This window comes from Tamandua tetradactyla, chromosome 3 (genome assembly GCF_023851605.1).
Source record: "Tamandua tetradactyla isolate mTamTet1 chromosome 3, mTamTet1.pri, whole genome shotgun sequence".
In the NCBI taxonomy this organism is placed as follows: Eukaryota; Metazoa; Chordata; class Mammalia; order Pilosa; family Myrmecophagidae; genus Tamandua; species Tamandua tetradactyla.
The window spans coordinates 161,048,025-161,061,892 of record NC_135329.1 but is presented as its reverse complement, the minus strand read 5'-3'; the positions used below and the strand labels follow the sequence as shown (position 1 = coordinate 161,061,892).

General features: G+C 37.4%; 1 protein-coding gene across 4 annotated transcripts in view; it reads left to right on the top strand.

Moving 5' to 3' along the window:
- The first annotated feature begins 941 nt into the window (after positions 1 to 941).
- The window catches only part of TFPI (tissue factor pathway inhibitor), a 110,737-nt gene continuing 97,810 nt past the window's right edge, over positions 942 to 13,868 (top strand). For 2 of the 4 annotated variants that reach the window (XM_077154392.1, XM_077154393.1), the window contains exon 1: positions 5,431 to 5,712. The gene's annotated coding sequence lies outside the window, so the exon portion shown is untranslated. Of the gene's footprint in view, positions 1,139 to 5,430; positions 5,713 to 13,868 lie in introns of those variants that run through there. The other 2 variants (XM_077154390.1, XM_077154391.1) reach the window with 2 other exon arrangements.

The following is a 13,868-nucleotide window of genomic DNA, read 5'->3' as shown; positions in this document are numbered from 1 at the left end:
TGCTTCATTCTCCATTCTCTCTCAACTGGTTTTCTCCATATTATCATTTTGCACACAATCCATCATGGCTGCCAGCACTTTCTTTGTCTAAGCTTTTTAGGTAAAAGCCTTGCACTGTCTGCTTTAAACACATACACACACACACACACACACACACACACCTCTTAGATCAAGTTCCCAAGCAAGGGAAACTTATTGGCTGAGTTTACCTCTAACAGGGCAGAATATCTGTATTGGCTAAATGTTTTGTCAATGTCTGTTCCAGTACAAATGACAGATAACTTTCCTTACCAGTCTGAGGAAAAAGGGAACACTAAATGTAGTTGTGATGGTTTGAAACTTTATGGAACCCAGAAGAGCATGTTCTTAAAGCTAATCAATTCCTGTGGGTATAAACCTGTCATGGTTGGGATATTTTGATTAGGTTATTTCAGTTGTGGCATGCTCCCAGTGGGTCTTAATCCTCTTACTGGGGTCCTTTATAAGAGAATGAAACAAGAGAGAAGGAGCCAGAAGCTGAGAGAAAAAGCCAAAAAAGACACAGAGAAAAAAACACTAAAGCTGAGAAAGAAAGCCACAGACGGGGAAGCCAGAAGCTGAAAGCGCTGAAACCCAGTAGTTAAGGAGGAGAGCACATGACTTGTCATGTGGTGGAGTAGCTGAGTATCATGCAGCCTGTCTCCAGTGTCCAGGTGTTTTTTGATGATGACTTGATTTACACATTTCCACATCCTCATAACTGTAAGCTTGTAAGATAATAAATCCCCGTTATAAAAGCCAACTCATTTCTGATATACTGATGTACTAGTTTGAATCGGTTATGTGAAGAAAATACTATGTTCTCTTAATCCTTTCCTGTGGGGCAGACCTGTTGTGGGTGGGAACTTTTGATTGGGCTGTTTCCATGGAGATGTGACTCAGCCCATTCAAGGTGGGTCTTAATTCCATTGCTGGATTCTTTTGAGAGCAGATAAAAGGCAGAGACATTTTGGAGAGAGCTCAAAGACAGAATGCCCAGGAAGAAATAAGCAAGGACCCACAGAAGCCAACAGAAATTTTGGAAAGACCAGCAAACATTGCCTTGTGCTTCCGCATGTGACAGAGGAACTTGGATACCAGCAGTCTTTCCTCTGAGAAGGTATCTTCCTTTTTATGACTTAATTTGAACATTTCCATGACCTTAGAAGTTTCAGCTTTAGCAAACTGAAACAGATTTTGGTACCAAAGAAATGGGGTACTGCAATCTGCAAATAACTTAAATGCTGAAATGGCTTTATAAATGGATAATGGGAAAATTCTGAAAGAATTGCGAAATACTTGACAGGAAAGTCTTGGATTCCTTTGGAGAGATTATGGGTAGAAATATGGACTCTAAAGATCCTTCTGATAAGACCTTAGCAGGAGCGATGAATGTGTCATTGTAAACTGAAAGAACAGTGACTTTTTTTTTAAAGTTGCAGAGAATTTGGCAAAATTGAGTATTGCTTTTATATGGAAAAGAGAATTTGAAAGAGATAGCTAGGGATATCTAGCTGAGGAAATTTCCTAATTAAATGTGGAAAATGCAGCCTGGTTTCTCCTTGCAGTTTATAGTACAATTTAAGAGGAAAGGGATAAGCTGAGAACTGAACTGTTAAGTACAAAGAAACCAGAAATTGATGATTTGGAAAATTCTGGGTTTCCAAAAAGTAAGATCCCAGAAATTAGTGCCCTATGTGAGGATTTAACTGACCATGGAAGAACCAGTTAGCCATGTCAATGGAATTATCCAGAAACGATTTGTAGAAAGTCATATTGTCTGAAATGGAATTATCCAGAAACAATTTGTTGAAAGTCCTATTGTTTGATGGCTGGAATCCCTGTATACTGCGTGGAAAACAATAAATTTGTTCTGGGATCTGTATAAACTGAACCACTGGCAGTGTGGTCTAAAAAAGACAGAAAGGGGACATATTAAAGGAAAAATAACTTCAAAGGCAGAACCATGGAAACTGAGGTCTGGAGCAAAGAGACATTGGGCCATGAAAGCAGACCCACCCATGCACATGGAGAGGGAGAGTTTGCCCTCGAGTTTGTAGAGGGTGGGTCTTCTGTCCCATTTTCTTTTTTTTTTCTCGATATCTCTTTTACTCTCCAGTATTTTATTTTAATTAATTAATTTTTTATTTATGATACATAACCATGAACAAACACAAACATTTTTATCATATGACCATTCCATTCTCGCTATATAATCAATAACTCACACTATCATCACATAGTTGTATATTCATCATCATGATCATTTCTTAGAACATCTGTATCAATTCAGAAAAAACAATAAAAAGAAAACAGAAAAAAATTCATACATACCATACCCCTTACCCCTCCCCTTCACAATCACCAGCATTTCAATCTACTAAATTTATTTTAACATTTGTTTCCCTTATTATTTATTTATTTTTAATCCATATGTTTTACTTGTCCGTTGATAAGGTAGACAAAAGGAGCATTAGACACAAGGCTCTCATAATCACACAGTCACACTGTGACACCCATATCATCATACAATTACCTTCAAGAAATATGGCCACTGGAGCACAGCTCCAGATTTTCAGGCAGTTCCCTCCAGCCTCTCCATTACACCTTAACTAAATGGGTGATATTTATTTAATGCATAAGAATAACCTCCAGGATAACCTCTCGACTCTGGAATCTCTCAGCGATTGATACTTTATTTTGTCTCATTTCTCTCTTCCCCCTTTTGGTGAGAAGATTTTCTCAATCCCTTGATGCCGAGCCTCAGCTTTTTCTAGGATTTCTGTCCCATGTTGCCAGGAAGGTCCACACTGGGAGACACGTTCTGTAGAGAGGAGCAGGACAGTGAGTTTGCTTGTTGTGTTGGCTGAGAGAGAGAGGCCACATCGAGCAACAGAAGAGGTTCTCTTGGGGATGACTCTTAGGCCTAATTTTAAGCAGGCTCAGCCTATCCTTTGCACCTTCTGCCCCATTTTCAGGAACAGTGTGACCACCCAGAGTTCTGGGGAATTGAAGGGAACTTGGCAGCCTTGTTGTTCAGGAAGAAGGCTGCTGCCTCAGGCATCACAGAGGATGAAGCACATTCCCCAGGGACTGGGAATCACTAGACATCACTTCACTGCTCTGAGAGTTGAGCATACGTTCCAGAAATGACAGGGAGTCTCAGTGCTACCCAGATGCTTGAGGAGGGTGGGGCTGAGAATAAGGTGGTCTCCCCAATGCTCCCCACTGCTTGGAAATGATAAAACTCTCACAACAGTGTTTAGAGAGAGCAGGGCCACTGCGTAAGACTTTGGAGAAGGTGGAACTGCAGCTTTCTCAAGCCCCAAGGATAAAATCTCTTTCTGTTGATGACTCTCAGACTTTGAAATATAATGGAGTTTGCCCTGCAGGTTTTCACATCTGTTTGGGAACTTTGACCCCTGTTTTCCTTCCAATTTCTACTTATGGGAATTAGAACATTTATCCTATGACTGTCCCTCCTTTGTTGGAAGGAGATAACTTGTACTGAGTTTCACAAGTCCACAGGGGAGGAGAATTTTGCCTTAGGACAAACCATTGCCTGTATCTGATTTTGATGAAACTTTGTCCCTATTCATTGTTACTGAAATGATTTAAGGCTTTTGTGATATTGTGATGGAATAAATGTATTTTGCATATGCATATAACATGTCTTTTGGGGTCCTTAGGGTGGAATGTGCTAGTCTGAATCTGTTATATACCCCAGAAAGGACTATATCCTTTTAATCCATTCCTGTGGAGGCAGAACTGTTGTGAGTGGGACCTTTTGATTAGGTTGTTTCCATAGAGATGTGACCCAGCTCATTCAAGGTAGGTCTTAATCCCCTTACTGAAGCCCTTTATGAGAGGATAAAGGACAGAGACATTTTGGAGAGTTTAGAGACAAAAAAGTCACAGGAAAAACAAGCAAGGACCTTCAGAAAGCCCAGAGATAGCTTGGAGAGAACCACTATAAGTCACCATGTGCCTTCCTATGTGACAGAGGAACCCCAGATGCTAGCAGTCTTTCCTGAGAGAAGTTATCTTCCTCTTGATGCCTTAATTTGGACATTTTCATGGCCTTAGAACTGTAGATTTGCAACCTAATACATCCCTTTTGTAAAAGCCAATCCATTTCTGGCATTTTGCATTCCAGCAGCTTTAACAAATCGAAACAATTGCATTTTGCTAACTTTAGCAAACCAAAACAGTAGTTTAATTGCAAGAATTGAGGGGAAAGTTATGCAGTTAAGTTTAGGAGTTAACATGAGGCATAGAGGATAGTTCAAGCACCCAGATGCTGGAATCTGTGACATGATTTGAATTACAATTCCACAAACTGTACTCAACCTCACCAACAGCTCAGATTCCTCATCTGTGAAATGGACAGAGAGGGTCTTCTTCATAAGGTGGTTGTGAGAATTAAATGAGAGAATTTATGGGCCAAGCACCTATAAATTATTCATTAATATTAAAAGCACACGAGTAAAAGTTTTTGCTTACACAGACGTCAAAGAACAAAAAGAAGAAACATAAAACATTGACGGTACAAAGACTCTGAGATGAAGAAACCAGAAACTTAAAGGTTTTTGAGATGTCTTCAACCTTCATGACTGAAAAATATCTAGTGATCTTAAATCACGTAAAACACTATTAAATTTCTAGTGATCTTATTTCTGCATGATCATAATTCCACTATGAAAATACTGCAGTTTAACCTTTATGTTAGGGACCTGATACCAGCAAGGCTGAGTGATAGCTTTAAATAAATATTATATAAAAATAATAGCAATAACAATAACATTTAAAATACTGGTGGGGATAGCAAACATTTTTTTAAGGGTTTACTATGTGCTGGGTCTTGCCTAAATGCAGGATATGTAGTAATCCATTTAGTATTCATATCAAACCCAGAAATTTTTATTATCACCTTTTTTAGGGAAAAAGAACCTGAAACAGAAATAAATTACTTGGCCAAAGTTGCAAAGCTAGCAAATAGCTGAGGCAGAGTTTAAACCCTGGCTTGCTAGAATAGAGAATACCCTATGCCGCCTCTCAGATAAGAAGAACCTTCAGTAACCATCAGAGATTTTTTATAAATATACTAATAGGGTAGATGAGATAATTTGAAAAAAATAAAGTTTTCTTAAATAATAATATAATGATGATTATGGAATGTTAAAAATAGCACATAACTGAAAGAAAAAGTGTTCCATTTTAACTGATTACCAAAAGAAACCTGGAAAGTAAAAGAAATATTTATTCAAAAATGGTAATGTCTGAGATCTTAGTGTAAGTTGTTTCCTTTGTCTTTTCCCTCCATAACTGAAAAGGCTTTTTAAAAGTCTGGAAAAATTAGTCTAAATAGAGTCAGAGTTGGAATGACCTAACAGGAAGCTGGGCTCTTCCTAGCTGCGGGTGATGTGTGAAGCAGACTCTGAGGCTCCCACTTTTCTCCCATAGCCAGGGGCGACTGCAGGCTGAATAATCCTCAAATTCTGACCTGGTCCTTTTACTGCTGGCAGGATCAAGTTGCATTTATTTATTTTCTCGTTCACTCCTCAGCTTCTTGATCTCTTTAAGAGAAGAAGTAGAAAAGATAAATCCTCTCTTCAATGCCTGGAGGGAAAACAAAATAATCTCAACTCCAGTTTGAAAAAATCTTTCCAAGAACTTTCTCCAGAGATTTTACTTGTGAGTACTTGACACTATATTCTTCAACTCATGAGAAATACCCTTTATTTCTTTTTCTGGGGGGAAAGCAGGGTGCTAAGGGGCAAAAATAGGGAGGGACGACCACTGTCTGCTCCCCTACAATGAAAACTGGCCCTTCCTGTAAACAAAGTAAACTCACAGTGTAATGAAAAATTAAGTTCTCAGCATTTTGCATTTAGTTATTAAACAAATGTACATGCAATGTGTGTTTATGTGTATAAGACCATGTACCTTATGGTAAGAAGTTGGGGAAATAGCTTTTAAAAATAATTTCAAGCTTGTAGCTATAATTACTAACTGTGCCTGGTTGACTGGAACTTTCTTTCAAGGCTTGGTTTGCCTTTAAAATTTTTAGGAAAATACAAAGAAATATAATAAAGAGACCATCTGACAGCTTTATGTTTAAAGAAAATTATTTCATTGCCATTAGTCAGTGGTAGTTAAAATGAAGTATAATATCAGAAGTCTTGCAATCTAAATTAAATATTATATGCCAGTATTAACTAATCTCTCTAAAGAAATATTTTACTAGTCTGCAAAGAACAAAGCTCATATTCTAAGATGCTTAAATAAAAATACAAATGTTCAACCCTCTATGTAGTACAATTATGTAAATTAAAACAACAAATTATAAACCTATATGATGTACTGTCCTGTTCTAGTTTGTTATGATATTATATTAAACTTTGCTTCTGGTGGTAAAGGAAAGCAAAGCACATAATATAACAGTGTACAACAATAGCACTATAATGAGATAAACAAATATTTAATTATGTAAAAAGTTCATTTATGTAAAATAATTTCAAAAAGGGCTAAGAACTAGTGCCACAGGGGAAAAAAAGAAAAGATAAGCAACAGCTGCACTGTGACTCAGTACTCTGGAAATTAGTCACAAAATGACTTTGTATGTGATAACATAAACACAAAGGGCATAACCCAGGCAGGAAACATACAGCCCAGGCAGTTATATTTTGTATATGAAAGCATGGTGTTTACATCTGAGGGAAAATCTTATGAAAATTTGGAGATATTGCAGAGTTTTTGAGCCTAATGAAATCCTTTTGCAGAACATTTTAAAGATTCTCTTAAATTTATCATTCATCATCTATATTTCATGTAATCCCTAAACTAAAGTGTGGGTAGTCTTTTTGAAATTTTAGAGTAAGAAATTTTATTTTAGGTCCTACAGGTTAATAAAATGATATGGGTTGTTTGTAGGAATCAACAGATTGAAAAATATAAATGTAAATACAATTATCATTATAGATTTAAGGTGCAAAACATTAAAATATTTTTAGCAATTCAAATATTTATATAGGGAACCAAATTTACCTTATTCAGATAACTCCAGAATCTAGTTGGGGAACTTTAATGATATACTACTATTTGATTCCTCCCTTTACTAGGTATGCTAAATCGGACAACTTTCTTTGTTTTAAGTATCAATCTGATTATCAGTAAAACATCAGTTTTACCTTTAATGCCTACATCAAAACTGTTTTGCAAATGTGGCTACTGATAAAATGGACCATATCATAAATTGGTTGCTGATCTGATTATCAGTAACCCCAGGCTTTATTTGCTTATTGATTGTAAACCTATTTCAACTAGAATTACTTATTGAGTGAAACATAATTGTAAAATTTAAAAATAATAATAATAAATGAAATGGGAAGTTGTTTTTTGTTGAACTACAGTTTTCATAACACTAATTTACTCTTCCATGAATTAATTTTCTCATCTGAATTATCTACACAATTCGAAGTAAAAGAAAATCAGGCAGGATGGCAAACTACTGGAGGATAAAGGCCAAACTTAAAAGGCTTCATTTATTCCTAGGATGCCTAGCATAATGCTAACCAAACAATAGATGTGCTAAGGAAGATTCTTTAGAACTAATTGATTGAATTTGGTGTCACAAACTTTTAAGACAGACTTCAACTGAGATCTCTACACAATAGAAAAATGCAAAGTAAAAATCTTTGCAAATAAAGGAAACGACAATTTGAAAAGTGAAGAAAATTACTAAAAGACTTCAAAGAATCCTATTTCAATATTTCGTAACATAAATTAAATAAAATGAATGATAATATTGATTAAAATACATTAATTATATCCCTAATTTACTTTTATTATATTGATATGATCTAGGAAGTTTGTTACAACCGAACTCATCGAGCCTCATTAAAGGCAGTCTCTAGTCACTTTTTATTGTTTACCACATTAAACATTATCTAATTTGGGGAATTCAACTTGGAGGCTTGACTTTTTAAAACCAAAAATAGGTTTCAATGTATTAGCATCAAAGGTAGGTTCTGAATCTATAATAGAAATGTAAGCAAGTTATAATTTTACTCATTGTTACTACTGAAAGAACTCGTTTATGCGTATCATATTCCACCAATCTGAAGAAGTGGTGCAAGTTTTCTGCAAAGAGCTCTTCATCTTTCTTGGTTCTCTGAGATCCTTAAAAACTACTTTCTTGGTGTGATGTAATATCTTTACCCTTCTTGGACTATCTACACTTTTCCAAGTGGCAGGTGCCATACAGAAACAGAGCCTAAGATTCAACTACCAAAAGCTGAGATGACCAAGACATTTCTACTTTTCTTCTTCACAAATTTAGAATAGTGAAAATTACTGGGTCTGTGTCAAATCTGCTGTTTTCAACTCTTGTTGATCCTCCCCTTGAGACGCTATGTTCTCTCTTAGTTGGAACAAACATATTTTACATTTATTTTTATAAACAAAAGATTCAAAGGACACCATGGTCCATAGTAGAAGCCCCAGTGGTGTGTACTTCTTTCCTGATTGCTCTGTCTAGTGGACCACAAATCCCTGGGGTGACTTGGAATTTTGCAAGGATTGATACAACCAAAATGTGATGTTAACACTGTCTCTATGCTAAAGGAATATTAGGTGTTGTCAGTTAGGGCAAGTGCTTGTTTGATTATATGCCCTACAAAAGACCATTTTATTTTAATCCTTTCTTGTAGGGGCAGACCTATTGTGGGTGGGACCTTTTGATTAGGCTATTTCAATTGAGATGTGACCCAGCCCATTCAAAGTGGTTCTTAATCCTTCACTGGAGTCCTTTGTGAAGAGGATAAAAGATAGTAAAAGCCCAGAGAAGCTAAGAGACAAAATCCAGATAAAAAAGCATTTGGAGGAGAGAGAGGGCACCATTGAAACCAATCCAGGAGCAAAGGACAAGCAGAAGTCACCATGTTCTTCCCCATGTGACAGAGGAACCCCAGATACCAACAGTCTTTCCTCTGAGAAGGTACCTTTTTTACGCCTTAATTTGGACATTTTCATGACCTTAGAAGTGTAAATTTGTAATCTAATAACCCCCCACTGAAAAAAGCCATTTCTGGTATATTGCATTCCAGCAGCTTTAGCAAATTGAAACAGAATTTGTTACCTGACAAGTATGCTGCTGTAATTTGCAAATAACAAAAATGCTGAAATGGCTTTATAAGTGGATAAAGAGAAGATTTTGAAACATTGTGAGAGGCTTGATAGGAAAAGCCTAGATTCCTTTGGAGAGATTATTGGTAGAAATATGGACTCTAAATATCCTTCCAATGGAGCCTTAGAAATGATGAATATGTCATTGCCATCCAGAAGAAAGGCAACCCTTGTTTTAAAGTGGCAGAGAATTTGGCAAAACTGAGTCCTGGTGTTGGAGGGACAGTACAATTTGAGAGTGATGGGTTTGGATATATAATTGAGTAAATTTCCAAACTAAATATGGAAAATGAAGCCTGGCTTCTTCTTGCAATGTATGGTAAAATGCAAGATATAAGTGATAAACTGAGAACTGAACACTTGAGTATAAAGAAACCAGAAATTGATAGCCTGGAAAATTCTTGGTTTCTGGGAAGCGAGATCCCAGAAGCTAGTGCCCCATGTAAGGATTTAACTGAACATGGAATAACCATCAGCCATGTCAGTGGGAGACAGGACTGGAAATAGAGCTATTCAAAAAGGATTTGTAGAAAGTCCTATTGTCTGATGATTGGGACCCCTGTTTGCTGCATGGGGTTTTGTTGTGGGATCCATATAAATGGAAGCACTGCCAGTCTGGACTAAAAGGGACAGATTGAAGAAAATAACTTTCAAAGGCAGAATCATGGAAGCTAAGGTCTGGAGTCAAGAAACCTCAGGCCAGGAGAGACAACACAACAATGCATGTGGAAAGGGTGAATTTGCCCTGGAGTTTGCAACAGGTGGATCTTCCACTCTGCTGTTCAGGAAGAGTGTTACCACCCAGGGTTCTGAGGCATTGAGGGGAAATTGGTGACCCTGTTGTTCAGGAAGAATGCTGCCACCTCGCTATCAGTGAGGGTGGAGCACATTCCCTTTGGGTAGAGTCTGGCCACACCCCACTGTTCTGAAGGGTTGAGCCTGTGACCCAGAGATGGCAGAGTGTCCAACTGCCACCCAAATACCTGAGAAAGTTGGGGCTGAGAACAAGGTGGTCTCCCTAAGTTTTGGAGATATTGGCACCCTCACCCTAGCATGTGGAAATAACAGGACAACTGCACAAGACCTTGGAAAAGGTGGGACTGCCAGTCTCTCAAGCCCTGAGGATAAAATGCCTCTCCAAAGATGACTTTCAAACTTTGAAATTAAATCAAGTTTGCTCTACAGGATTTTGAAACTGTTTGGGACCTTTGATCCCTGTTTTCTTTCCAATTTTTCCCTATGGGAAGGTGAATGTTTATCCTGTGACTTCCCCTCCTTTCTATATTGGAAGAAGATAATTTATTCTAAGTTTTACAGTTCCACAGCCAAAAGGGGATTTTATCTTAGGACAAGTCATGCCTATAAATAATTTTAATAAAACTTTGTATTTAATATTGTCACTGAAAAGATTTAAGGGTTTGTGATCTTGTAATGGAATGAATGTATTTTGTATATGGAAAGAACATGTCTTTTTAGGTTCCACAGGGTGGACTGGCCAGTTGAAATCTGTTATGTACCCCATAGAGACTGCGTGTGGCAGACCTATTGTGGGTGGGGCCTTCTGGTTAGGCTGTTACACTGAGACGTGACCCAGCCCATTAAAGGTGGGTCATAAACCTCCACTACTGGAGTCCTTTGTGAAGAGGATAAAAGACAACAGAGACCTAGAGAAACTAAGATTAAATCCAGAGAAAAGCCTCTAGAGGCTAGAGAGAGAGAAGGAGAGAGAGCCATTGACACAAACCCAGGAGAAAAGGACCAGCAGACACTGCCATGTGCTTTCCCATTTGACAGAGGAACCCAGATGTCAACAGCTTTTCCTCTGAGAAAGTATCTTCCTCTTAATGCCTTCATTTGGACATTTTCATGGCCCTAAAAGTGTAAACTGATACCCTAATAAACCGTCATTGAAAAAGCCAATCATTTCTAGTAAGAGTGCATTCTGGCAGCTTTAGCAAACCGAAACCAGGCATAATAAGGCTATTTTAATATCAAGGATGTGAGAGTATCCATCAAGAAGACACTGACAAAATGTAAATAGTGTATTTTATTACTGAATATAATGTGCTGCTGATACCCTTGAACTCTACCACTCCTCCTGCCACCAATTTCATTCTATTTCTCTTTGTATTCTCTCTTTTTTAAAATTTTTTATTAATTAAAAAAAAATTACAAGCAAGAAACACAAACATTCCCAACACATACACTCAGCAATTCACAATATCATCACATAGTTGCATATTCATCATCATGATCATTTCCCAGAAAATTTGCATCAATTCAGAAAAAGAAATAAAAAAAGACAACAGAAAAATAAAACAAAAACAGAAAAAAAAAATTTTACATACCATACCCCTTACCCCTCCCTTTCATTGATCACTAGCATTTCAAACTAAATTTATTTTAACATTTGTTCCCCCCTATTATTTATTTTTATTCCATAAGTTCTACTCATCTGTCGACAAGGTAGATAAAAGGAGCATCAGACACAAGGTTTTCACAATCACACAGTCACATTGTGAAAGCTATATCATTATTCAATCATCCTCAAGAAACATGGCTACTGGAACACAGCTCTACATTTTCAGGCAGTTCCCTCCAGCCTCTCCATTACATCTTGGTTAACAAGGTGATATCTACTTAATGCATAAGAATAACCTCCAGGATAACCTCTCGACTCTGTTTGGAATCTCTCAGCCATTGACACTTTGTCTCACTTCACTCTTTCCCCTTTTGGTCGAGAAGGTTTTCTCAATCCCTTGATGCTGAATCTCAGCTCATTCTGGGATTTCTGTCCCACGTTGCCAGGAAGATCCACACCCCTGGGAGTCATGTCCCGCATAGACAGGGGGAGGGTGGTGAGTTTGCTTGCTGTGTTGGCTGGAGCGAGAGGCCACATCTGAGCAACAAAAGAGGTTCTCTTGGGGGTGACTCTTAGGCCTAATTTTAAGTAGGCTTGACCTATCCCCTGTGGGGTTAAGTTTCATATGAACAAACCCCAAGACTGGGGGCTCAGCCTATAGCTTTGGTTGCCCACACTGCTTGTAAGAATATCAAGAACTCAATTTGGGGAAGTTGAGTTTTCCCCCGTTCTCACCATTCCGCAAAGGGGACTTTGCAAATACTTTCCCACTCACTGATCAAATCACTCTGGGATTCATCAGGACATCACCTGGACCTACCAGCAAAATCTCATGTCCTATACAAAGTTCTATGTACTTAAGATGTTCAACCAACTATCTACATAAGTTATATTAGGAGATGCACTAGTCAAAGTATAAATTTGTACCAGATAAACATTTTTTGCTTTAGTCTCACACATAAGGTGAAATTTTAAAATATTAATTACCATCTATTTTCAGCACACTGCAGTAATGACATTCTTTTGTTCTTCCTCATGCAAAAACATTTTTTTAATTTATACATTTAGTCACTATCATTATACACTCAAGGCATTCCTCGATTACACCATCTCAATCTTTATCATCTATCTTTCTTTGTGATTTCATTTATGCCCCAGCCCTCCTCCCTCTATCATTCTCACATGCAGCTTCATTCAGTGTTTTAACATAATTATATTACAGTTAGGTAGTATTGTGCTGTCCATTTCTGAGTTTTTATATTCAGTCCTGTTGCACAATCTGTATCCCTTCAGCTCCAATTACCCAATATCTTACCCTATTTCTATCTCCTGATGGTCTCTGTTACCAACGAAATATTCCAAGTTTATTCACTGATGTCAGTTCATATCAGTGAGACCATACAGTATTTGTCCTTTTGTTTCTGACTAATCACACTCAGCATAATGTCCTTAAGGTCCATTCATGTTGTTACATACTTCATAACTTTATTCTGTTTTACAGGTGCATAATATTCCATCTTATGTAAATGCCACAGTTTGTTTAGCCAACCGTCTGTTGATGGACATTTTGACTGTTTCCATCTCTTGGTAATTGTAAATAATTCTGCTATAAACATTGGTGTGCAAATGTCCATTTGTGTCCTTGTCCTCATGTCCTTTGAGTAGAGACAGCATATGGATGGGTCCTGTTTTTCAATCCATTCTGCCAGACTATGTCTTTTGATTGGAGAGTTTAATCCATTAACATTCAGTGTTATTACTGCATGGGTAGTACTTTCTTCTATTTTGTCTTCTGGATTTTATCTGTCATATCTAATTTTCATTCTTTTTACCTTTACTCATAGTCTTCCTTTCTACACTCTTCTCCACACCTCTCTCTTCTGTCTTCATATCTGTCTCTAGTGCTCCCTTTAGTATTTCTTGCAGAGCTGGTCTCTTGGTCACAAATTCTCTCAGTGATTTTTTTGTCTGAAAATGTTTTAATTTCTCCCTCATTTTTGAAGGACAATTTTGCTGGGTATAGGATTCTTGGTTGGCAGTTTCTGTCTTTTAGTAATTTAAATATATCATCCCACTGTCTTCTTGCCTCTATGGTTTCTGCTGAGAGATCTGCACATAATCTTATTGGGCTTCCCTTGTATGTGATGGATTGTTTTTCTCTTGCTGCTTTCAAGATTCTCTCTTTCTCTTTGACCTCTGACATTCTGATTAGTAAATGTCTTGGAGTATGTCTATTTGGATCTATTCTCTTTGGGGTATGCTGCACTTCTTGGATCTGTAATTTTAAGTCTTTCTTAAGAGT